Source organism: Mesocricetus auratus, unplaced genomic scaffold (genome assembly GCF_017639785.1).
Source record: "Mesocricetus auratus isolate SY011 unplaced genomic scaffold, BCM_Maur_2.0 Super-Scaffold_100282, whole genome shotgun sequence".
NCBI lineage: Eukaryota > Metazoa > Chordata > Mammalia > Rodentia > Cricetidae > Mesocricetus > Mesocricetus auratus.
Window position 1 is genome coordinate 21,493 of NW_024429260.1, and position 25,535 is coordinate 47,027.

The following is a 25,535-nucleotide window of genomic DNA, read 5'->3' on the forward strand; positions in this document are numbered from 1 at the left end:
GTGAACCTCTTTCAGAAGAAAACTTACAACACTGATATTATACTTAGAATTTTGAAGCCTACACTAGAAAGAGGTCTAATATAATTAGATAAAGGAAAACCAGCTTATGGAATCCAATATCATATTCTAACTTTGTAGCTAGTAATTACATTGCCTTGGGGCTGGCTTCAATCATAGCATTTAACTTTGAAACACATAGCCAAATAAAATTTTTCATTAAGATTAATTAAAGTTATTTCTTCTGCTGGGCATTGATGGCACATGCGTTTAATCCCAGCACTTGGGAGGCAGAGGCAGGCGAATCTTTGTGAGTTCGAGGCCAGCTTGGCCTACAAGAGCTAGTTCCAGGACAGCCTCCAAAGCCACAGAGAAACCCTGTCTCGAAAAACCAAAAAAAAGTTATTTCTTCTATAGTGTGTATTGTCTCTGATGCCATAAAACACATTCTTATCTGGCTTTTACAAAATGATATCACATTTGGGGGCAAATATAAAGCCTAGAAGTCCTGCACTGGAAACTAAAATAGAGAACACTTCCACAGCCACCATAAACTTCCCCTTGGTACTGCTGTAGACAGGAAGGAAAGTGACCCACACACTGAAGAACACAAGCATGCTGAATGTCAAGAACTTGGCTTCATTGAGTTTTTCAGGAATTTTTCTGGACAAGAAGGCCATGGTGTAGCTCTCTAGGAACAAGGAACAGAGGTACCCCAGGATACAATAGAAAGCAATGGCTGAACCCTTGTTGCCCAAAATTATGATGTGTCCATGTTTAGCATGAGTATCTTGATCAACAAAGGGAGGAGAGGTTCCCAGCCAGATTCCACAAAGAATGATTTGGAGTAGAGTGAAGATGGGAATGATGTAGTTAGTGGCTCTTGATATTATTAACCACCTCAGTAAGAGATTTGCCAACACAGTAGAGAAAGCCACGGTGAATAAAATTGCAAATGTAATCTGCTCTAGGATGCAGGTGACTGTTTGTGTTGCCCAATAAAGAACAAGGAAGAGAGGAAACAAATGATGAATGTGATGAGCAGAATGTAACTGAGGACCCGATTATTGGCCTTTACAATGGGAGTGTGTCTATGTTTCACAAAGATGCCCAGAACAGTAACTGTAATTGGAGAGAAGCACAAGGCTGTGCTACTGAGTGTCGTGCCTAAGGGATCTTCAAAATGTAAAAATGGAGGCAGTGGTTCTTCTCTGGGTTTGCATAATGGCTTCCTGGGCACTTCACAAAATGACCCATATCTGAGAAGATATTATGGTGATCATGACAATGTGTTCAAATGTTTCTTTTTATCCTAAGGTACTTCAGCACCAACTTATTTGACTGTTACCTAACTGATTTTATTTGGTCTTTCAAACATCAATAAATAATCACTCTTTACTCAGTAATTCCAAATCCATATACCCTATGTTTTTCATGGGGCCTCAAATTAACTAAGCCTAATGCCATTTATCTATATTTACTTTCATGCTTACCTTGAATTTAAAAAAATTTTTAATTTGTTTAAAGTAACTTCATTACTAAATTCTGTTACTTAAACCTAACTTAATTCTTATGTCAATTCCTTATAATACAACATTCCCAACTTGAATTGGACATGTTTTCACATGTATAACAAAATAATTTTTCTTTAAAATTAGTTATTATGATGCTGATTACTTTAGCCATTTTCACAAAGTTTATTGATTTCTTCAAGTTTTGTCATTATCTGATTGATCTTGAGTATTGCATATTAATATATTTTGATGTGTTATATTCTTTAATATTAAATGATTTTTGTAAAAAGTGGTTACTGTCTTACTGTCTATATCCTGATCACAAGACTATTACTAAAGGCAATATGTAGTTATGGCATAGAATTTGGAGAAATCTGGCAGTTAATTAACTGGAAGATTCACAACTTCTAGTTAGCATTAATAGTCCTAGAAAGTTCTATATACACAAGCAGAGAATAAAATAATCATCTATCTCACTTCATATTCTCTGAACTGTAACAACAGCCTACTGAAAGATGTGTGCACTGATACAACAGTGTCAGGACTGTTAAGAGAGTGACAGTTGCATTTTTATTGTATTTAACACCTGTTCCATTAGATAGAACCTATAGCTGATACTATTAATGCTTCCAGGAAATTGGATAGATTGATTATTAGCCCATTGAACAAAACACAAATTATCAATCTGCTGAATGATCATAGCAATAAAACGACACCTACTATTGAGTCCCCATAGTCATAGATAAGTTTATCAGTCCATACTCAAAAATTTCTCTTGCAGTAGATAGTGATTAATAAGATCCACAACTGAACATACAGAGAATAAAAGACATTGTACTGTTCATTCCTGAATGAAATGCCACTATCACACCTTGACACCAAGGCTTAGAGATTTGTATGGAAAAGGAGATGGAAAGTTTGTAAAAATAAAGTGTCTCAGGGTTTTAATTATGGTGAAAAGACACCATGATCATGACAACTCTTACAAAGGAAAACATTTAATTTGGAGTGACTATCTTTACAAATCCAGTGATTCAAACCATTGTTATTATGGTTGTATGCATGATAGCATGCAGGCAGACATGGTGCTTAGTACTTCATAATCATAAAGCAACATGAATTGGACTGTGACACTAAGTGCCATTTTAAGCATTAGAAACCTCAATGCACACCCAACCATACAGTGAACAACTTATTTCAAAAAGGCAATACCAGCTCCAACAAAGTCACACCTTCTAATAGTGCCATTCCCTATGAACTGATGGAGGCCAATTACATTCAAATTTCTAAGCCAGGTGTAATATATTCTTTTAAGGAAACACTATTTTTCAACACAACAGGACAGATGCATTTATGAAGTCACAGAGACTATAAGAATATGCACAAAATTTCAAAAGCACATGCCAGACAATCTCACAGCATGGAGGGAGGGGAAGTAATTGTAAAGTACCACTCTAATTCCAGAATATTTTCCAAAATGATAGCTAATAGAAGAGGACAAAATTAGTTTTTATTTCAATAGGGTGAAACTGGGTATATCAATTAATCTCCAGGGCAGGTCCCATAGTCAGAAATAAATGTTCAACATAAGTCAGACTCCCTATTTTCTTGTTTTTTTTTTACTTAAGATAGAAAAGTAACATGAAAGCTAGTGGGTTGAAATGAGGAGATTCTTGGAGGAGTTGGAGGATGGAAAGGAAAATGATAAAATATAATGAATGAAATCCTCAATGATTGAAGTTAAAACAGTTTTGAAAGGTACAAAATAGCCACTTTACTAATGGGTACAATCATCTTTATATGTTTTCAATACTCACAAAGAAATTTTGTAATATCTGATGCTTAAGACCAGCGATACAATCTGGCTACCTCCTGGTACTAGTCCCGCTGCCAACACCTGGAGAGGGAGTGTCTCAGACCTACCTGCCTTCACCGTAAGAACCATGAGGATATTGAAACTATTGTATCCAACAGAAGAGAACCTTGGACCCGTATCCACCAGAAGAAGAAGAGACTCTACCTGCACCCACTGGAAGAAGGATGGGAAGATAACAATATAAGAATTTATTCAGCAACAGAAAAAGTAATATGATGCCACCAGAGTATAGGGACTCTAGACAAGGAAGACATGAACATCCCAACACAGATGAAACAGAAGGGAATGAGCATAAAAATGTTTATGAAGTTGATAGAGAACATCAAAGAGGAAATGATAGGATGAAAAAAAAATCACTTCAAAAATGGAGGAAAAAAGAAACCAAAAAGGGAAGAAATAAACCAATCTCTTAAAGAAAGCAAGGGAATCAAAGAAAAACAATCAAGCAAATAAAGGAAACAATTCAAACAGTTCAAGGCTTGAAAGCTGTCATAATGACGATAAAAAATACACAGTCCGAGAGAATTCTTTAATTAGAAAAGCTGGGTAAAGTATCAGGAACTGCAGATATAAGGATAACCAACATAGTACAAGAGATGGAAGAGAGAGTCTCAGGCACTGAAGATACTTTAGGAGAAATAGATTCATTGACCAAAGAATATCTTAAATCCAAAAAATCCCTAACCAAAAATGTACATGAATTATGAACACCATGAAAAGGCCAAAGCTAACAATAATAGGTATAGAAGAAGGTCAAAAGCCAATTCAAAGGTGCAGAAATCATATTCAACAAAATCATAGAAGAAAGCTTTCCCATATATGCCAAAGAAAATACAAGAAACTGACAGAAAAACTAATAGAGTGCACCACAAAAAAGTCCCCTCACCACATAAAAATCAAAACACCAAACATAGGGAATAAACAAAAAAATATTAAACACAAAGGAAAAACACCACGTAACATATAAAGGCAGACATATCCAAATTACATCTGATTTTCCATAAAAATTTTGAAAGCCAGGAGTTCCTTGATAGATATTTTCCAAACAATAAGATACCATGGATACCAGACCAGACTACTATACCCATCAAAGTTTTTTCAAACACTATAGCTGGAGAAAACAAGACATTCTATGACAAAACTGGATTTAAACAATATATATATATATACATATATATATATATATATCCACTAATCAAGCCCTACAGAAAGTACTAGAAGGAAACCTCTGACCGAAGGAAGTTAACTGCACTCACAAAAACATAGGCAAGAGATAATCCCACTTTACAAAAAGCTGAAAGAAAAGCAGGATAAACCCACACATAATACCACCAACAACAACAAATTCAAAACAAACAAGAATTAACACTCAATGGTCCTTAATTTCCCTCAATATTAATGGTCTTAACGCAACTATAAAAAGACACAGGCTAACAGAATGGATATGAAGACAGAATCCAAACTTCTGACACATACAAGAAGCACACTTTAACTTCAAAGACAGATGGAACCACATAGTAAAGGATTGGGATAGGATTTTCCAATCAAATGGACTCAAGAAATAAGCTGATGTAGTTATCCTAACCTCTATCAAATTGGGCTTCAAACTAAAATCAATAAAAGGGATGAAGAAGGTAATGTTCATATTCATTACTGGAAAAGCCCATCACGAAGAAGTCTCAGTTCTGAACATCTATGCCCCGAGGACACCATGTTCCTTAATAAAAAACATTGCTAAAACTCAAATTACACATAAAACCTCACACAATTATAGTGGGAGACTTCAATACCTCATTGTCACCACTAGACAGGACCACCAGACAGATACTTAACAAAGAAACGAAAGAACTAATAGAAGTTATGAGCCAATTGGGTTTAACAGTTATCTATAGAACATTCCATCTGAACACAAAAGAATATACATTCTTCTCAGTACCACATGTAACCTTGTCAAAAATTGACCACATATTCAGAAACATAGCAAACCTCAACAGATACAAAAATGGAATGAGCCCCTGTATCTTATTAGATCGCCATGATTTAAAGTTAGAATTCAACAACAACAAAAATGGCAAATATCCTATGAACTATTGAAAATTGAACAATGCAAAATTGCAGCATTCATGGCATAGGGAAATAATTTAAAAAATTAAAGACTTCCTAGAATTCAATGAGAATGAAGACACAACGTACTCAAACTTATAGGATGCTTTGAAAGAAGTGCGAAAAGGAAAGTTCATAGCACTAAGTGCCCACATAAATAACTAGGGTATTATCACACTAGAGCATTAACAACACACCCGGAAGTTCTAAAACAAAAGGAAGCAAACAAACCCAGGAGGAATAAATGCCAGGACATAGTGAAATTGAGGGCTGAGATCAATAATGTTGAATCAAAGAAAACATGAGTTGGTTCTTAGAGAAAATCAACAACATGCACAAACCTTTATTCAAACTAACAAAAGGACAGAGAGAATATGCAAATTAACAAAATCAGAAATGAAAAGGGCAGCAGAAAAATGGACACTGAGGAAATCCTGAGAATCATCAAGTCATAGTGATTGAAGTAACATTGAAAAACTGCAATCCAAAAATTTGAAAATTTAAAGGAAACTGACAATTTTCTGAATAGATATTACTCACCTAAATTAAACCAAAAACAGATGCAATATAAATAGGCCTATAGCATCTGAGGAAATAGAAGCAGTCATCAAATTTTCCCAACAAAAACCAAAACCTAAAACAAAGCAAATCAAAACAAAAAGCACAGCACCAGTTGTTTACAATGCAGTATTCTACACGAAATTCAATGAACAGGTAATACCAATGCTACTCAAATTGTTCCACACATAGAAGCAGGAAAGTCATTGCCAAACTTTCTCTACAAGGCTACAATTACCTTGGTACCCAAGCCACAAAAAGACACAACTAAGAAAGAGAACTACAGACCAATATCCCTCCTGAACACTGATGTAAAAAATTATTGAATGAAATAGCACTGGCAAATTGAATCCAAGAACACATCAGAAAAATCATTCAACATGTTCAAGTAACCTTAATCCTATGGATGCATGTAATACTCCATATAAACTAACTGAAAAATAAAAACCACATGATCATCTCACAAGATGTTAAAAAAAGTTTGACATAACCCAACTCCCTTTCATGATAAGGGTCTTAGAGATATCATGAATAACAGGAACATACTTGAATATAATAAAAGCAATATACAGTAAACCAACAGCCAACATCAAACTAAATGGAGAGTAACTCATACTCAATGGAGAGGTTATATCAGGAAAAATATAAGACTGTCCTCTGTTGCCATATCTCTTTGATGTTGTGCTTGAAGTTCTAGCTAGAACAATAAGACAAAAAAGTGATAACGGGGATATGAGTTGGAAAGGAAGAAGTCACACTTTCACTATTGGCAGACAATATGCCAGTTTACAAAAGTGACTTGAAAAACTCTACCAGGGAGCTCCTACAGTTGATTTGCCTTTCAGCAAAGTGACAGGATACAAGACTAACTCAAAACAATCAGTAGGCCTACAATATATAGAAGATAAATTGGCTGAAAATTAAATCAGAAAGCATCACCCTTTACAATAGCCAAAGCAACAAAATATCTTGGGGAAACGGTCACCAAAAACGTGAATGAACTGTGTAACAAGAATTTTGAATCTTTAATGGGAGAAATTAAAGAAGATACTAGAAAATGTAAAGATCTCCCATGCTCTTGAATAGATAGGGTCAACATATTAAAGTGGCAATCTTTCCAAAAGGAATATACACATTCAATACAATTCACATCAAAATGCCAACAAAATTCTTGACAGACCTTGAAAAAACAATACTCAACTTTATGTGAAAAAAACAAGATTAGCCAAAACAGCCTTGTAAAATAAAAGGATTTCCATAGTCATCAACATTCCTGACTTCAATCTCTATTATAGAGCTATAGTCCTGAGAAGATCTTGGTATTGGCACAATTATAGGCAGGTAGACCAATGGAATCTAATTGAAAACACTAATATTAACCCACACACCTATGCACCCATGATTGATGACTGCTGGTGTGAGTGCTAACTCATAGCCTCAGTTTAGAAATCAGTATGGCAGTCCACCAAGGATAACGAGAATCACTCTATCCTCAAGATCTAGCACTTCTTCTCTTAAGCATATACGCAAAAGATGTACATTCATGCAACAAAGATATCTGTTCAATTATATTCATAGCAGCATTATTTGTAATAGCCTGAACCTGGAAACATCATAGATGTCCCTCAACTGAAGAATGGATAAAGAAAATGTGGTATATTTGCATAATGGATTATTAGTCAGCCCCCCATAATACTGGAATCTAGAAATTCACAGGTAAATGGATGGAACTAGAAGAAACTATCCTGAATGAGGTAACCCAGTCACAAAAAGAGAAACATGGTATGTACTCACTCATATATGGATATTAGACATAGAGCAAAGGATTACCAACCTACAATCCACAACACCAGAGAAGCTAGGAGACAAGGAGTACCCTAAGAGCTACATACATGGTCCACCAGGAAAGGGCAAAGATCTCCTGAGTGAATTGGCATCATAGGACAAGGGGAGTTGGAGTTCAGAGAAAGGATAGGGAAAAGGTGAGGGGAGAGGAGAACATGAGGGATCAGGAAGATTGAGTCTGTGGAAGAATATAGTAGAGCAAGAAATGAGATTTCATAATAGAGGGAGTCATTACAGGTTAAAGAGAAATCTGGCACTGGGGAAATGTCCAGAGATCTGCAAGGATAACCTGACATAAGAATCTAAGCAATAGTGGAGAGGTTTCCTTAAATACCCTTCCCATATAATGAGATTGTTGACTTCCTTATATAACATCCTAGAGGCTTCATCCAGTAGCTGGTGAAAGGCCTTCATCCAGTAGTTGGTGAAAGGAGATGCAGACACCCACAGCTAAACCCTTAGCTGAACTCCTGGAATAGTTTCAGAAAGGGAGGATTGATGAGCAAAGTGATCAAGAACAGACTGATGAAACCCAGAGAAACAGTTGACCTGAACAAGGTGGATCTCATGGAACCCAGACTGGCAGCTGGGAATTCATCATAGGACCAAATCAGCACCCCTTAACATGGCTGTTATTTAGTAGGCCTGGGAAGTCTATGGTGCCTCTGGTAGTGCATCCTACCACTATTTGTCACTAGTATACCAATGGACTTCAGCAGCTCATTCCTCATAAAACGATATCCTCTCAGCCTAGGCCCTGCTCCAAATGATGGAATAGATTTTGAAGTTCCCACATAGAAAGCATTACATTCCCTGGGGTGCAGATAGGGGGTAGGGATAGGGAGTTGGTGGGGGATAGGGAAAGAGAGGAGTGAGAGGGTCCTGGGATTGACAAGTAAAATAAGATTTTTTTCTAACATAAGTAAAAAAGAGAGAAAAAAGTGTTTCTAGTCATATATTTTATAATAATATAACAGTATATTATATACTATATTTGAAAGAGAATTTGATATCCTGTTCATGTTTAGATATAAATATACTAATTGTTTATTTGTATGTATCATTGCTATTTTGAGAATATGGGTAGAAAGGATTTAACCTTTAAATGCTGCTTTATGTAATGATGTGAATTCACTGGGAACTGATTTTTATCATGTAACTGACCATCTCTACTCAGTCTTCTGATTATCAAGTACATTGTATCACTACTTGTATTTCTATCATTTAACTTTTCCTTAACTAAATAATAGCCTTTTCAATGGAAAAGGGTAGCTAGATTCGATTAAGGTATCCCTTCTCTCTCATTTTTGTGAAAAGAAGACAGTTTATTGTGTCCTAGTTTTTGAGTTAGGCAGTCTACAGGTCACTAAATTTAATGCTGTTTGCAGACCACTTAATGAAACTCATTGCTATTATGTCATGGAGGTGACTGGCAGTTGAATCAAAACAGATTCTCTGGGGTTTTACTACTGTTAGAGGATACCAGTGTGTCCAGTAGTAAAACCCCAGAGAATCTTACATATCATGCATAAGGCTCAGCAGAGACTATATGCTTGGTCATCTTCTAAAGTATACAACAATGTTTTTGAGAGTGGATGGTGATATCTTATGTTTTTTAAAGACTATATAAAAACACTGTGAAATCATCTAGTATTCTAATGAGTACATATACATATATATGTATGTATGTACAATGAAAATGTATACTTGTGTACATACTCTGTCTTGTATTAGCCTGCGCATATTATTGAACTCTTTATCAATTACTACTATGAACTAAAGTGACTTCAAAATTCAAAAGAAAGCACTAATTTCATATGTAGAGATGTTTATTCTAATTACCTAAATAATAGAGTAATCCATGTGACATCTACATCATGTTGTGTATAATAAATCAAGTAGAGTAGATTTCAATTCATTTGGGAGAATAAGGAAAGTACAATATACAGAAATACTATATCTCTGTATGTGAGATATTTGAATACTTACTCAATGTTTTATTTTTTGAAATCTATCCTACAACAAAAATTTCTTGTGGCTACAGAGGAAATCTATATGAATGTGTGTGTGTGAGTGTGTGTGTGTGTGTGTGTGTGTGTGCTTGTATGTAAAGATAAGAATTATAGAGCTTACATATAGAATCTTTGTAAGGAAATATATTAATTTACTAAATATTTTAGTATTTCTAGAAATGAATATTTACTAGATTACTTTTATTATGAAATCATTATAATAAAACAAAAAAGATATGTGAAATTCATATTGAGTTCAAAACAAATGGACATTTCTTTATTTATGCCATATTTTATTAACAAATTTGTGTATTTCTGTATATTAACTTGGCATCAGACTTCACAAGTTCACTTTTGTTGATTAAACTTAATGATAGTTTTAAAATTTTGAATTTTACTAGAATAGATTAAATATGTGTGTACCACATGGAATATCTAACCGTACCCTAAGAGAATTGATAAACTAAATATGCTCCAATGATAAGATACAGACCTTCCATTTGAATTGGTGGTCAAAGGTTTGCAAGAGAGTCTTAAAAAGTATATAAGCATGAGACTTGATAGAGAAAGAAGAGGGCTGGATGTAAAAGAGTGATCAAAGTTACAAATGTTCTAGCAGGTGAATATAATGATCTATGTTGTAGAATGGATTTCATTCAGTGTTAGGCCAACACATGTGTGGGAAGTTCAAGACATCCCATAAGCATCAGTGGAAGTGTGTGTAGGCAATGGGTTATGATGAGATTTGATGCTAAGTTATGTAAATATAAGTATGGAGAGTTTAATAACTCACAGTGAAATCTGCTGAATGAGGGATCTGGTCCAACCTAACAAAGAACATTCTCAGAGGAAGACTTCAGATAGAATCTTCCACCCCATGTAATAGTACCAACAAAGGAAAGGTGGCTAGCATTTTAAAAATATGTATCATTATGTGAATTCAATACATTTTGAACTTACTCTATATTTTGGGTATTATAAGACTTAGGAGATACTTCTGTTGCTTAGTTAAATTGTCAAAACACCTTGCAAATGTTTTTATTTATACATATAGACAAATAACACTCCTAGCCTGAATTAGAGACACTTTGTCACACAGTTAAGTATAATGATGGCTGAGACATTTCATTGTTCAAAAGTACCACAACATATCTAAATGTCAGAATTAACACACAATGATAAATAATAACTCCTAGTATTAATGATTTCACATTCTTAATAATGAGATATACACTAACAAATTGCAACAAAAACAGAATCTATATTTTTCTTAAGCAGCCTGGAAGAATTATATCTTATCATCAAATATAGATACCTCTTTAGGGGGAAAGATATTTAAAATGCACTACTAGCAAATGGAATCCATAAATAATCACAGATACTTATACTAATAGTGACAAAATAAATTTTGTGCCAAAACCAAAACAAAGATAACTAGAATCAGATATTTTTCATTAAAGGGAAAATACACCAAGATGATAGTGTAATTATAAACATATATGTACTAAATTAAGCTGCAACCAATTTCAGAAAATAAATGCTATAAGATGTACAAAAATAGAATAGCCAGACCATAGTGTTAGTGCTTAAATTCAGTATTTCATTTTTAACAATAGAGACAAACAGTAAAAAACAACAAAAAAAGAAATTTGGAGTTATATAATATCATAAATCAAATGGATACAAAATACATCTACAGAATACTTTATCCACGTAGGGAAATAAGTCTTATTGCCCCCTAGGCAGCCCATGGAGTTTTGTCTGTTATTGAACATATATTTTGACACAAATCAAAACTCACCAAATACAGGAAAAACAAAATAACATATAAAGCTGAATATTGAGATCACTAGAAACTACAGATAGTTCACAATTGTAGTAATTAAAAGTCATGCCACTGTCTTGTCTCCTTAGATCATCTCTCTTCCCTCTGAACAACTGGATTCCAGGAGTATAGCTCATTGTTCAGCTGTGGGTGCTTACTTTTGTTTCAGTCAGCTACTGGATGAAGGCTCTAGAATGGCAACCAAGGTAGTAATCAATCTCATTATAGGGGAAAGGCACCAAAGACAGCCTCTCCATTAGTGCCTAGATTCTTAGTTGGTGTCAAAGTCTGTGAAGAATTCTGCCAGTATTTTGATGGGGATTGTATTGAATCTGAAAGAACAATAATCATCTTTATATGGAAAAGCAAAAGAACCATGAAAGCTTAAACAATCCTGTGAAATAAATAAACTTCTGTAAGCATCAAAATCCCTGACTTCAAGCTCTATTATAGAGGTATAGTCCTGAAAACAACTTGGTATTGTCACAAATATAGACAGGTAGACCAATGGAATGGAATTGAACCACTGATATTAAACCACACACCTATGAACACTTGATTTTTGACAAAGAAGCTAAAATTAAACAGTGGAAAAAATAAAGCATCTTCAACAAATGATGCTGGCATAACTGAATGGTGGCATGTAGAAGACTGTAGATAGATCTTACTATACACAAAACTTATCTCCAAATGGATCAAAGACCTCAACATAAATCCAGCCACACTAAACCTCTTAGAAGAGAAAGTGGGAGGTATGCTTGAATGCACTGTTATAGGAGACTAGTTCCTGAACATAACACCAGTACCACCAACACTGAGATCAACAGTTAATAAATGGGACTTCCTGAAACTGAGAAGCTTCTATAACGCAAATGACACAGACAACAAGACAAAAAGGCAGCCCAGAGAATGGGAAAAGGTATTCACTAACCCCACATCTGTCAGTGGACTGATCTCCAAAATTTACAAACAACTCAAGAAGCAAGTCTCCAGAACACCAAAGGATCCAATGAAAAAGTGGAGTGCAGAACTAAATAAAGAGTATCAATAGAGGAGTCTAAAATGGCTCATTAACATTTAAGAAAATACTTAACATCCTTAGCCATCAGGGAAATGCAAATCAAAACAACTCTGGGATATCAATTTACTCCTGCCAGAACATCTGAAATCAAAAACATCAACGATAGTTTATGCTGGAAAGGATTTGGAGAACAGGGAATAATCCTCAACTCCTGATGGGAGTGCCAACTATTACAACCAATTTGGAAATCAGTATGAAGATTCTTCAGCATAAGAGGAATCAGTCTACCACAAGATCCAGCAATTCCACTATTAGGCATAACAATGCACATTCATTAAAGGAGGACATCTGTTCAATCCTATTCTTTTTTTCTTTTATCATTTTTAATTTTAATTTTAAATAGCGTGTTTTACATGTCAATCCCAGTTCCCTCTCCTTTCCCTCCTCCGGCACTCCCCTTCCAACCGCAGCCTCCCACCCTATTGCCAAATCCTTCAACATAGGGGATATCTAGAGTCTGTCATTTTACTCTGGGTAGGGTCCAGGCACTCCCCTAAGAGGCCAGTCTGAGAGAGCATCCCTCTTTGTGCTATTGGCACACGATGACTGTTTGTATTCCAGGGATAGACACTGATCCACAGCTCAGGGCCCCATACTTTGCCCAGGCCTTCTCGCTGACACTCACATTTGGGGGGTCCAGATCAGTCCCATGCTGGCCTCCCCGCTGTCAGTCTGGGGTCCAAGAGCTCTTCCCTGTTCAGATCAGATGTGTCTGCTGGTTTTACCAGCCCATTCTTTGCCAATTTGCTCATCACTCCTTTCTCTGCCACTGGGTACCTTGGATTCAGTTCAGAGATTGTGTGTTTGCCTCTGCTTCCATTAATCACTGGATGAAGGCTCCCAGATGGTTATAGACATCAAGTTCATTATCAGGAATGGGCATCCGAGGTGGTCTCTCCACTATTGCTTAGCTTGCCAATTGGTGTTATCCATTTAGATCATTCGAGGTCACTCTGGTGCCTAGCTGTCTTCTAACCTATGATTCCCTCTTCCCCCTATTCTACCCCCACCCACTCAACTTCCTGTTCCACCATGACCTACTCTCTCTTCCTCTTCTCCCCCCTCTTCTTCCCAGCTCCCACTCCCCCCAACCCCCCCGCCGTGTTCCCCATCCATTCAGAGGATCTTGGGCACTATGCATATATGCATATCTTTTAGGTTCTTTCCTGTTTCCAGGACTCTCTATCAGTGCAAGTGCAGACTGGCACTATCCTGATCCATGTCTAAAATCCATATATGAGTGAGTACATACCATGTTTGTCTTTTTGAGACTGGGTTACCTCACTCAGGATGGGTTCTTCCAGTGCTATCAATTTACCTGCAAATTTCAAGATTCCATTGTTTTTTTTTCTTGCTGAGTAATAATCCATTGTGTAAATGTACCACATTTTCTCTATCCACTCTTCAGTTGAGGGGCATCTACGTTGCTTCCAGGTTCTGGCCATTACAAATACTGCTGCTATGAACATAGTGGAGCAGATGCCCTTGTTGTATGAATTTGCCTCATTTGGATATATGCCTAAAGTGGAATTGCTGGGTCTTATGGTAGATTAATTCCCATTTTCCTGAGGAATCTCCATACTGATTTCCAAAGAGGCTGTACAAGTTGGCACTCCCACCAGCAATGGAGGAGTGTTCCCCTCTCCACATCCTCTCCAGCATAAATTGTCTTCAGTGTTTTTGATTTTAGCCATTCTGACAGAGTAAGATGGTATCTCAGAGTTGTTTTGATTTGCATTTCCCTGATGGCTAAGGATGTTGAGCACATTCTTAAGTGTCTCTTGGCCATTTTAGCCTCCTCTATTGAGAATTCTCTATTTAGTTCTGTACCCCAACTTTTAATTGGATCCTTTGGTGTTTTGGAGACTTGTTTCTTGAGTTCTTGGAGATTAGCCCTCTGTCAGATGTAGGGTTAGTGAATATATTTTCCCATTGTGTGGACTGCCTTTTTGTCTTGTTGACTGTGTCCTTTGCCTTACAGAAGCTTTTTAGTTTCAGAAGGTCCCATTTGTTAATTGTCGATCTCAGTGTCTGTGCCATTGGTGTTATGTTTAGTAAGTGGTCTCCTGTACCAACTCGTTGAAGAGTATCTCCCAGGTTCTCTTCTAAAAGTTTCAGTGTGGCTGGATTTATGTTGAGATCTTTGATCCATTTGGACTTAAGTTTTGTACAAGGCAATAAACATGGATTTATCTAAAGTCTTCTGCATACCAGTACCCAGTTATGCCAGCTCCATTTCTTGAAGATGCTTTCTTTTTTCCATTGAACAGTTTTAGCTTCTTTGTCAAAAATCAAGTGCTCATAGGTGTGTGGGTTAAAATTAGGGCTTTCAATTTGGTTTCATTGGTCTACCTGCCTATTTTTGTGCCAATACCAAGCTGTTTTCAGGAATATAGCTCTATAATAGAGCTTGAAGTCAGGTACGGTGATGCCTCCTGAAGTTCCTTTATTGTATAGGATTGTTTTGGCTATCCTGGGCCTTTTGTTTTTCCATATAAAGTTGATTAATGTTCTTTTTGGGTCCTTGAAGAATTGTGATGGAATTTTGATAGGGATTGCATTGAATATGTGGACTGCTTTTGGCAAGATTGCAATTTTTATTATGTTGATCCTACCAATCCAAGAGCATGGGAGATCTTTCCATTTTCTGGTATCTTCTTTGATTTCTTTCTTTAAAGACAAAAAGTTCTTGATATACAGGTCTTTCACTTCCTTTGTTAACATTATCCCCAGATATTTAATGCTGTTTTTGGCTATTGTAAAGGGTGATGTTTCTCTGATTTCTTTCTCAGTCACTTCATCATCTGTATATAATAGGGCCACTGATTTTTTTGAGTTTACCTTGCATCCTGCCACATTGCTGAAGGTGTTTATCAGCTCTAGGAGTAACCTTGTGGAGTTTTTTGGATCACTTATGTAAACCATCATATCATCTGCAAATAGTGAAAGTTTGACTTCTTCTTTTCCTATTTGTATCCCCTTTATCTCCTTTTGTTGTTTTATTTCTGTAGCTAGAACTACAAGTACAATATTGAAGTGATATGGAGAGAGTGGACAGCCTTGTCTTGTTCCTGATTTTAGAGGAATTGCTTTGAGTTTCTGTCCATATAGTTTGATGTTAGCTGCTGGTTTACTGTATATTGATTTTATTATATTCAGGTATGTTTCTGTTATCCCTGATCTCTCTAGGACCTTTATCATGAAGGGGTGCTTGATTTTGTCAAAGGCTTTTTCAGCATCTAGTGAGATGATCATGTGGCTTTTCTTTCGCAGTTTGTTTATATGGTGGATTACAGTGGTAGATTTTCTAATTTTGAATCATCCCTGCATTCCTGGGATGAAGCCTACTTGATCATGGTGGATGATTTTTCTGATGTGTTCTTGCATCGATGATCATGAGGGAAATTGGTCTATAGTTCTCTTTCTTTTTTTTAAATATTATTTTCCAGTTTAAATTTGGATAAGAAACAAGGTTGCTTCACAAGTCAGTTCCAGGTCCCTCTCCCATTCCCTCCCTTCCTCCCGAGCCCTCCCCCCCCCGTTATCCCCTCATTTCACCAGGGAGGGTGAGGCCCTCCAAAGGGGTGTGCATAGTCAGTCATTTCATATAGGGCAGGGCTTAGACCCTTCCCCAAGAGTTCGGGTGAGAGTGTACCTCACATTGTTCTATGGGAGTCCAAAGTCCGTGTGTATATTTGGGATGTGTACTGATCTGCTGCCCAAGGCTCAATAGATTCCCTAGGCCTCCTCACTGACACCCAGATTCAGGGGGTCTTGATCAGTCCCATGCTGGCTTCCCAGGCTGATGCCTGGGATTCAAGAGTTAAACTTTGTCTGTTCAGCTGTTTCTGGGGGTTAAACCAGCCCAGTCTTAATCCCTTTGATCATCAGTCCTCCCTCTCTGTTACTGGCTTTCTTGAGTTCAGCTCAGTACTTAACCAAGGGAGTCTGCCTCTTCTTCGATCAGCCACTAAATAAAGTTTCTGTTTCCCAGACTCTCTGGCCATAGGATTGAAGGCTGGCACTCCCCAGATCTATGTCTAAAATCCATATATGAGAGAGTTCATGCCATGTTTCTCTTTTTGTGACTGGGTTACCTCACTCAGGATGGTTTCTTCTAGTGTCGTCCATTTGCCTGCGAATCTCATAATTCCATTATTTTTTTCTGCTGAATAGTACTCCATTGTGTAGATGTACCACATTTTCTCTATCCACTCTTCAGGTGAAGGACATCTAGGTTGCTTCCAAGCTCTGGCAGTTACAAATAAAGCTGCTATGAACATAGTGGAACAGACATCTTTGTTGTATGAATGGGCATCTTTTGGATATATGCCTAAGAGTGGAGTTGCTGGGTCTTGTGGTAGGTTTATTCCCATTTTTCTGAGGAATCTCCATACTGATTTCCAAAGTGGCTGAACCAGTTGGCACTCCCACCAGCAATGGAGGAGTGTCCCCCTTTCACCACATCCTCTCCAGCATAAATTGTCATTGGTGTTTTTGATTTTAGCCATTCTGACAGGGGTGAGATGGTATCTGAGAGTTGTTTTGATTTGCATTTCCCGGATGGCTAAGGATGTTGAGCACTTTCTCAAGTGCCTCTCAGCCATTTTAGACTCCTCTATTGAAAACTCTCTATTTAGTTCTGCAGCCCACTTTTTAATAGGGTCCTTTGGTGTTTTGGAGACTTGCTTCTTGAGTTCTTTGTAAATTTTGGAGATCAACCCTCTGTCAGATGTGGGATTAGTGAATATTTTTTCCCATTCTGTGGGCTGCCTTTTTGTCTTGCTGACTGTGTCCTTTGCTTTACAGAAGCTTCTCAGTTTCAGTAGGTCCCCTTTATTAATTGTTGATCTCACTGTATGTGCTACTGGTGTTATGTTCAGGAAGCTGTCTGCTGTACCAATTCGTTCAAGGGTACCACCCAGTTTCTCTTCTAAGAGGTTCAGTGTGGCTGGATTTATGTTGAGGTCTTTGATCCATTTGGACTTAAGTTTTGTGCATGGCGATAAACATGGATCGGTCCACATTCTTCTACATGCCAGTCTCCAATTATGCCAACACGATTTGCTGAAGATGCTTTCTTTATTCCATTGTATATTTTTAGCTTCTTTGTCAAAGATCAGATGTTCCTACGTGTGTGGGTTAATATCCGGATTTTCAATTCGATTCCTTTTGTCTACCTGTCTATTTTTGTGCCAATACCAAGCTGTTTTCAAGACTATAGCTCTATAATAGAGCTTGAGGTCAGGGATGGTGATGCCTCCGGACGTTGCCTTGTTGAACAGGGTTGTTTTGGCTATCCTGGGTCTTTTGTTTTTCCATACAAAATTGATTATTGTTCTTTCAAGGTCTGTGAAGAATTGTGCTGGGATTTTAATGGGGATTGCATTGAATCTGTAGATTGCTTTTGGCAGGATTGCCATTTTTACTACATTGATCCTACCTATCCAAGAGCATGGGAGATCTTTCCATTTTCTGAGGCCTTCTTTAATTTCTTTCTTTAAAGATTCAAAGTTCTTACGATACAGGTCTTTCACTTGTTTGGTTAGCGTTACCCCAAGGTATTTTATGTTGTTCGTGGCAATTGTAAAGGGTGATGTTTCTTTGATTTCTCTTTCAGCCCTTTTATCATCTGTATATAGTAGGGCTACTGATTTTCTTGAGTTGATCTTGTAGCCTGCCACTTTGCTGAAGGTGTTAATCATCTGTCAGAGTTCCCTGATAGAGTTCTTTGGGTCATTGATGTAAACTATCATATCGTCTGCAAACAGTGAAAGTTTGACGTCTTCCTTGTCAATTTGTATCCCCTTGATCCCCATTTGTTGTCGTATGGCAATAGCTAGAACTTCAAGTACCATGTTGAAAAGGTATGGAGAGAGTGGACAGCCTTGTTTTATTCCTGATTTTAGAGGAATTGCGTTGAGTTTCGGTCCATTTAGTTTGATGTTGGCTGTTGGTTTACTGTATATAGCTTTTATTATGTTTAGGTATGTCCCTGTTATCCCTGATCTCTCCAAGACCTTTATCATGAAGGGGTGTTGGATTTTGTCAAAGGCTTTTTCGGCATCTAGTGAGATGATCATGTGATTTTTGTTTTTCAGCTTGTTTATATGGTGGATTACGTTAATGGACTTTCGTATGTTGAACCATCCCTGCATCCCTGGGATGAAACCTACTTGATCGTGGTGAATGATTGTTTTGATGTGTTCTTGGATCCGATTTGCTAGTATTTTATTGAGTATTTTTGCATCAATGTTCATGAGGGATATTGGTCTGAAGTTCTCTTTCTTAGTTGTGTCTTTGTGTGGCTTGGGTATCAAGGTAATTGTAGCCTCGTAAAAAGAGTTTGGCAGTGAGCCTCCTGCTTCTATTGTGTGGAATTCTTTGAGGAGTATTGGAATTAGCTCCTTTTAGAATTTCTGGTAGAATTCTGCACTGAAGCCATCTGTGCCTGGGCGTTTTTTGTTTGGGAGACTTTTGATGACTTTTTCTATTCCATTAGGGGTTATAAGTCTGTTTAGATTGTTTATCTGCTCTTGATTTAGTTTTGCAAGTGACATCTACCCAGGAAATAGTCCATTTCCTTTAAATTTGCAAATTTTGTGGAGTACAGATTTTCAAATTATGCCCCCATGATTCTCTGGATTTCCTCTGAGTCTGTTGTTATGTACCCTTTTTCATTTCTGATTTTGTTATTTAGCATGCTTTCTCTCTGTCTTTTGGTTAGGTTGGACAGAGGTTTGTCTATTTTGTTGATTTTCTCAAAGAACCAACTCTTTGTTTCATTGATTCTTAGTGTTTTCCTGGTTTCTACTTGGTTGATTTCAGCCCTCAATTTGATTATTTCCTGGTGTCTGCTCCTCCTGGGGGAGTTTGCTTCTTTTTGTTCTAGAACATTCAGCTGTGCTATTTATTCTCCAGTATGACTGTTCTCCAGTTTTTTTATGTGGGCACTTAGTGCTATAAACTTTCCTCTCAGCACTGCTTTCAAAGTGTCCCATAAGTTTGTGTATGTTGTGTCTTCATTCTCATTGAAATCGAGGAAGTCTTTAATTTCTTTTTTTGTTTGTTCCTTTACCCAGGCATGGTGCAATTGTGCATTGTTCAATTTCCATGAGTTTGTAGGGTTTCTGCGATTTGTGTTATTGTTGAATTCTAATGTTAATGCATGGTGGTCTGATAAGATGCAGGGGGTTATTCCAATTTTTTGTATCTGTGGAGATTTGCTATGTTTCCTATTATGTGGTCAATTTTAGAGAAGGTTCCATGTGGTGCCGAGAAGAAGGTATATCCCTTTGTATTTGGGTGGAATGTTCTATAGATGTCTGTTAAACCCAGTTGGGTCATAACTTCTATTAATTCTTTTGTTTCTTTGTTAAGTTTCTGTCTGGAGGTCCTGTCTAGCGGTGAGAGCGGAGTGTTGAAGTATCCCACTATTAGTGTGTGAGATTTTATGTGCATTTTGAGCTTTAGTAATGTTTCTTTCACGAATGTAGGTGCCTTTTTATTTGGGGCGTAGATGTTTAAAATTGAGATATATTTTTCCTTTGATAAATATGAAGTGCCCTTCTTCATCTCTTTTGATTGATTTTAATTTGAAGCCTAATTTGTTAGATATTAGGATTGCTATGCCCGCTTGTTTCTTGTGGCCGTTTGATTGGAAGATCTTTTCCCAGACCTTTACTCTGAGATAACGTCTGTCTTTGATGTTGAGATGTGTTTCTAGTATGCAGCAGAAGGAAGAGTTCTGTCATCGTATCCATTCTGCTAGTCTGTGTCTTTTTATAGGCAAGTTGAGGCCGTTGACATTGAGGGATATTAATGACCATTGATTGATGATTCTTGTTTGTGCTTGATTTATTGTTAGTGAAGTTATTTTGTGTACCTTCTCCTCCCTTTTTCTTTTGGTGTTTTGTAAAGTGGGATTATATATTGTCTGTGTCTTTGTGAATGTAGTTATCTTCCTTGGATCTAGGTTTTCCTTATAGCATTTTCTGTAGAGCTGGATTCATGGATACGTATTGTTTAAATCTGGCTTTGTCATGGAATATTTTGTTTTCTGAATCTATGGTAATTGAGAGCTTTGCTGGGTATAGTAGTCTGGGCTTCCATCCTTGTTCCCTTAGCGTTTGTAGGACATCTGTCCAGGATCTTCTGGCTTTCATCTTTTCCATTGAGAAGTCAGGTGTAATTAGGATAGGTCTGTCTTTGTATGTTACTTGGCCTTTTTCTTTAGCTACTCTTAATATTTTCTCTTTAATCTGTAGGCTTGATGTTTTGATCATTTTATGGCGAGATGAGTTCTTTTTCTGGTCCAGCCTATTTGGTGTTCTGTAAGATTCTTTTATTTTCATAGGCATATCTTTCTTTAGGTTAGGGAAGTTTTCTTCTATGATTTTATTGAATATGTTTTCTGTACCTTTGAGTTGTTTTTCTTCACCTTCTTCTATACCTATTATTCTCAGGTTTGGCTTCTTCACGGTGTCCCATATTTCCTGGATATTTTGTGTTAAGGATTTGTTGGTTTTGAGATTTTCTTTGGTTGACGACTCTATATCCTCTAATGAGTCTTCAACACCTGAGATTCTGACTTCTATCTCTTGTATTCTATTGGAGATACTTGCATCTGTAGTTCGTGATCGTTTTCCCAGCTTTTCTATTTCCAGCATCCCTTCATTCTGTGTTTTCTTTATCGTTTCCATTTCAGCTTTCAATCCTTCAACTGTTTGAGTTGTTTCCTTCATTTTTTGGTTGTTTCTTCTTGGTGTTCTTTATATTCTTTAAGAGATTTGTTTATTTCTTGAATTTTTCCTCCATTTCATGGATTTTTTGTTTGTTTTTTCTTCTATTTCTTTAAGGGATTTCCTCGTTTCTTCTTTGAGAGTCTCCATCATCTTAATGAAATAATTTTGAAGGTCTGTCTCTTCTTCTTCGTCTAGGTAGTGCTTTTTAGGTCTTGCTGGTGTTGGATCCCTAGATTCTGGTGGGGTCATGTTGGTCTTTCTATTGCTGAGTGAGCTTTTATTCTGTCTTCTTCCCATCTCTTCTTCCAGTGGGTGCTGGTGGAGTCTTTCTGTCTCCACTGGTCTCCTTCCTTCCTGAAGATGAAGCTGGGGTGCTGACACGGAGATTGGGGCCTGGAAGGGCTGATGTCTTTCCTGAAGCTGGACTCGCTGGGGTTGGGGTCTTGGAATGGCTGATGTCTTTCCTGTGTGGCCGGGTCTTCTGGATGCCAGGAGCGGCCCCGGAAGATCAAGGGGATGGGTGTTTGGTGGGGGGTCCCGCAGGAGACCCAATCTCACCTGAAGCTGTACTTGCTGGTGTTTGGAGCTTGACAGGACTCTCAATCCTATTCTTAGCTGCATCATTTTAAATAGCCAGAACCTGGAAGCAACCTTGATGACCCTCTACTGAATAACGAATGGTAAAAATGTGGTAAATTTACACAGTGGAGTACTACTCAGTGGAAAAAACAATGGAATCTTGAAATTTGCATGAAAATTGATGGTACTAGAAGAAACCATCCTGAGAGATGTAACACAGTCATAAAAGACAAACATTGTCTGTACTTACTGATTTATGGTTTTAGAAATGGAGCAGGGGTGTACCAGTCTGGGAAACAGGGAGTACCCTAAGAGAGATATTCATGTTACCCTGCAGAAGGGGAATGGGGCAGGATTTCCTGAGTGGATTGTATGTTGTCAAGGGGGAGGGAGCTGGTAGAAAGACAAGGGAAGAAGAGGAGTGGAGAGGAGTACATGGGGAGCAGGAAGGTTGAGTTGGGGAAAGAATAGAGGAGAGAAAACTGAGAGATACCATAATAGAGGGAGTCACTACAGGTTTGAGGAGAGATCTGGCACTAGTGAGATTTCCAGAGATCTATAAGAATGACACCGACTGGCAATCTAAGAAATAGTGAAAATGCTACCTTTAAAGCCCTCCCCTAATAATGAGATTGCCAAATACCTGATAAACAATCCTAGAGACTTCATCCAGTGGTTGATGAAAGCAGAGGCAGACACCTACAGGTATACACAGAACTGAACTCCTGGAACCCAGTTGCAGAGAGGGAGTATTGATGAGCAAACGGGTCATTATGGGCCTGGTTAAACCCACAGAAACATCTGACCTGAACAAGCGAGAGATCATGGACACCAGAATGATAACTGACATGCCAGCATGAGACTGATTCAGACCCCCTATATTTAGGTGTTAATGAGGAGACCTCAGAAATCTACTGGGCCTCAGATAGTTGATCAGTATATTTCCTTGCATATGAATGAACTTTGGGAACCAATTCCACATGGAGGTATGCTCTCTCAGCCTGGACACATGGGGGGGTCCTAGACCCTGCCCGGGATGATATGACAGACTTGGGATTTCCCCCATGGTAGACCTTACCCTACCTGGCACACAGAGTGGTGATTGGTTGAAGGGTTGTAAGGTTGGTTGGGGGTGGAAGAGGAGAGGAGTGATTGGGGCCTGGGATTGACATGTGAATCAAGTTTGTTTCTAATTTAAATAAAAGAAAGTTAATCAAAATCTCTCTGATGACAAAGATGGTAGTTTCCAGGCTGACTATAGGAGAAGGCCAGTTTAGGTAATTTGTCTACTATTGCTACAAGTCTGGTTTGGGATAATTCTTGTGGATTCCTTGGAGTTTCTCCAATATACTGTTTCTCCCTATTCCTCTATCACGATATTTATTTCATTAGTCTCCTGCTTCTTCTCCATCCTACATTTGACCAATCAGATCCTTCATGCTTCTGTGTCATATCCCATCCCCTCCATACTCCTGACCACCTGTTTACACAGGAGATCTCATCTATTTCCCCTTCTCAGGAAGTCTATTGGATCCTATTGGAATCCTACTTGTTATCTAGCTTATCTGGGGCTGTGGATTCTAGTGTGGTTATCCTTTGTTGAGCATTTAATATCCACTTATGAGTGAGTACATACCATATTTATCTTTCTTAGTCTGGAATTCCTCACTCAGGATGATTTTTCTAGTTCCATACATTTGCCTACAATTTTCATAATGCTATTATTAGTTATCACTGAGTAATACTCTAGTGTGTATGTGTACCAAATTTTCTTTATCTAGTATTCTGTTGGACTTTATTCAATATGCTTAAATGCTCATTCTCATTTTTTGGTTATAGTGACACTGACCCCTCTTTATATTCCGTGAACTAACTTTGAAACATTTTGGTCTACTTTGAACAGACTGTCTGGGAACTAATGACTAATTGTCATCACTACAGGTACATACATACAGCTATGCCTGGATATTCACTTTAACAACATTGATTGAAGTTGTTGAATGCTATGATTTTATGTTATAACTACTAGCCACAAGTTGTTATTTCACAATGTATATAAAACATAAACATTACACTGTCTATAAGTTGTAAGTATTTTTGGGTATTGCTACATCAATGAGCACTATGTTATTTATAGTTTGAAAACTTTCATCAATAAACCTGACTTTAACAATACCTTTGAAAAGCCACACATATATAGATGGAGCAAAACTACTTGATGTGGAAATACCAACTTCTAAATTTTTCTTCACCATAGAAGTAATATTGAATATGTTTAAGACCTACTCTGCCAATGGAAATTCTATAGACAATTGAATTTCTTATGTTTTTTAATGTCATGTCCCTACAGACAGAAATCATTCTTTTTGAGTTTCCTTTTTAAATATTGTTTCTTATTTCAGTGTAACAAAACAATAAAAAATAAATATTACTATTTATCAAGTATTTAAGGCACTAAAATGTTCTGTACTAGAAAATTCAAAATTTTCCAGTCATCTATTGTGTGTAAAAAATATGGTAGAAGCCAGGCGGTGGTGGTGTACGCCTTTAATCCCCAAACTTGGGAGGCAAAGACAGGAGGATCACTGTGAATTTGAGACCAATCTGGTCTACAAGAGCTAGTTCCAGAACAGCTTTCAAGGCTACACAGAGAAACCCTGTCTCGAAAACCTCCAACCAAAAACTTCTGGTGGAAAATATCCTTAAAAAATACACACTAAACCAATCCTTAAGTGAGTCTTAGATGTGATTAAAATGTAATTTGTAAAAAAGATAAAAATAATGAAAAAAATTGGATGTGGAAGGTATTTTATTTTCTGTCAAGAAAATCAATAATGGAGGAATATGTAAATCAAGTATGAATTTTAATTTCATTGTTGTGTTATTCAAGAATAACTAGCTGTACCATTAAAACTCCAAAAAACAAAAAGAAAACGTTTTGTGACTGCAGTTCTCCTTTAGATCTTTATTTCATTTGCTTTGATGTTTTAGGATTTGATGGAAATTTTGAATGTTTCTTAGACTTTCATTTACCTGTCTCATTGGAAAATCTCATTGTACAGGAAGTACAATCATAGCAACACAGATCTTGACCCTCTTTGACAGTTCTTCTGAATCCAGGTTCACAGAGATTAATGCATACAGACTTAGGGATCTGAAGAAAATGGAAGACATTTTGGAAAATATTCAGTGTTCTAGGGATAAGTACAGAGTTATTAAATATTAAATTATTAACTCAGATTTCATACTTATAAGGGATGATAATAGTTATGGTACTACCAGTTTTGGAAGGTTGTGCTCAACCTAAGACCATAGTGATAAAATTTGATTCAAAGACCATGATTTTGTTGGAATTTTGAAAACTGTAACATGTAATCGGAAGGTTTTGTTCTACCATGTTC

At 37.1% G+C, this 25,535-nt stretch overlaps 1 pseudogene; it reads right to left on the reverse strand.

Moving 5' to 3' along the window:
• Positions 1-25,535, reverse strand: part of LOC121136475 — a 60,060-nt pseudogene that overhangs the window by 6,902 nt on the left and 27,623 nt on the right.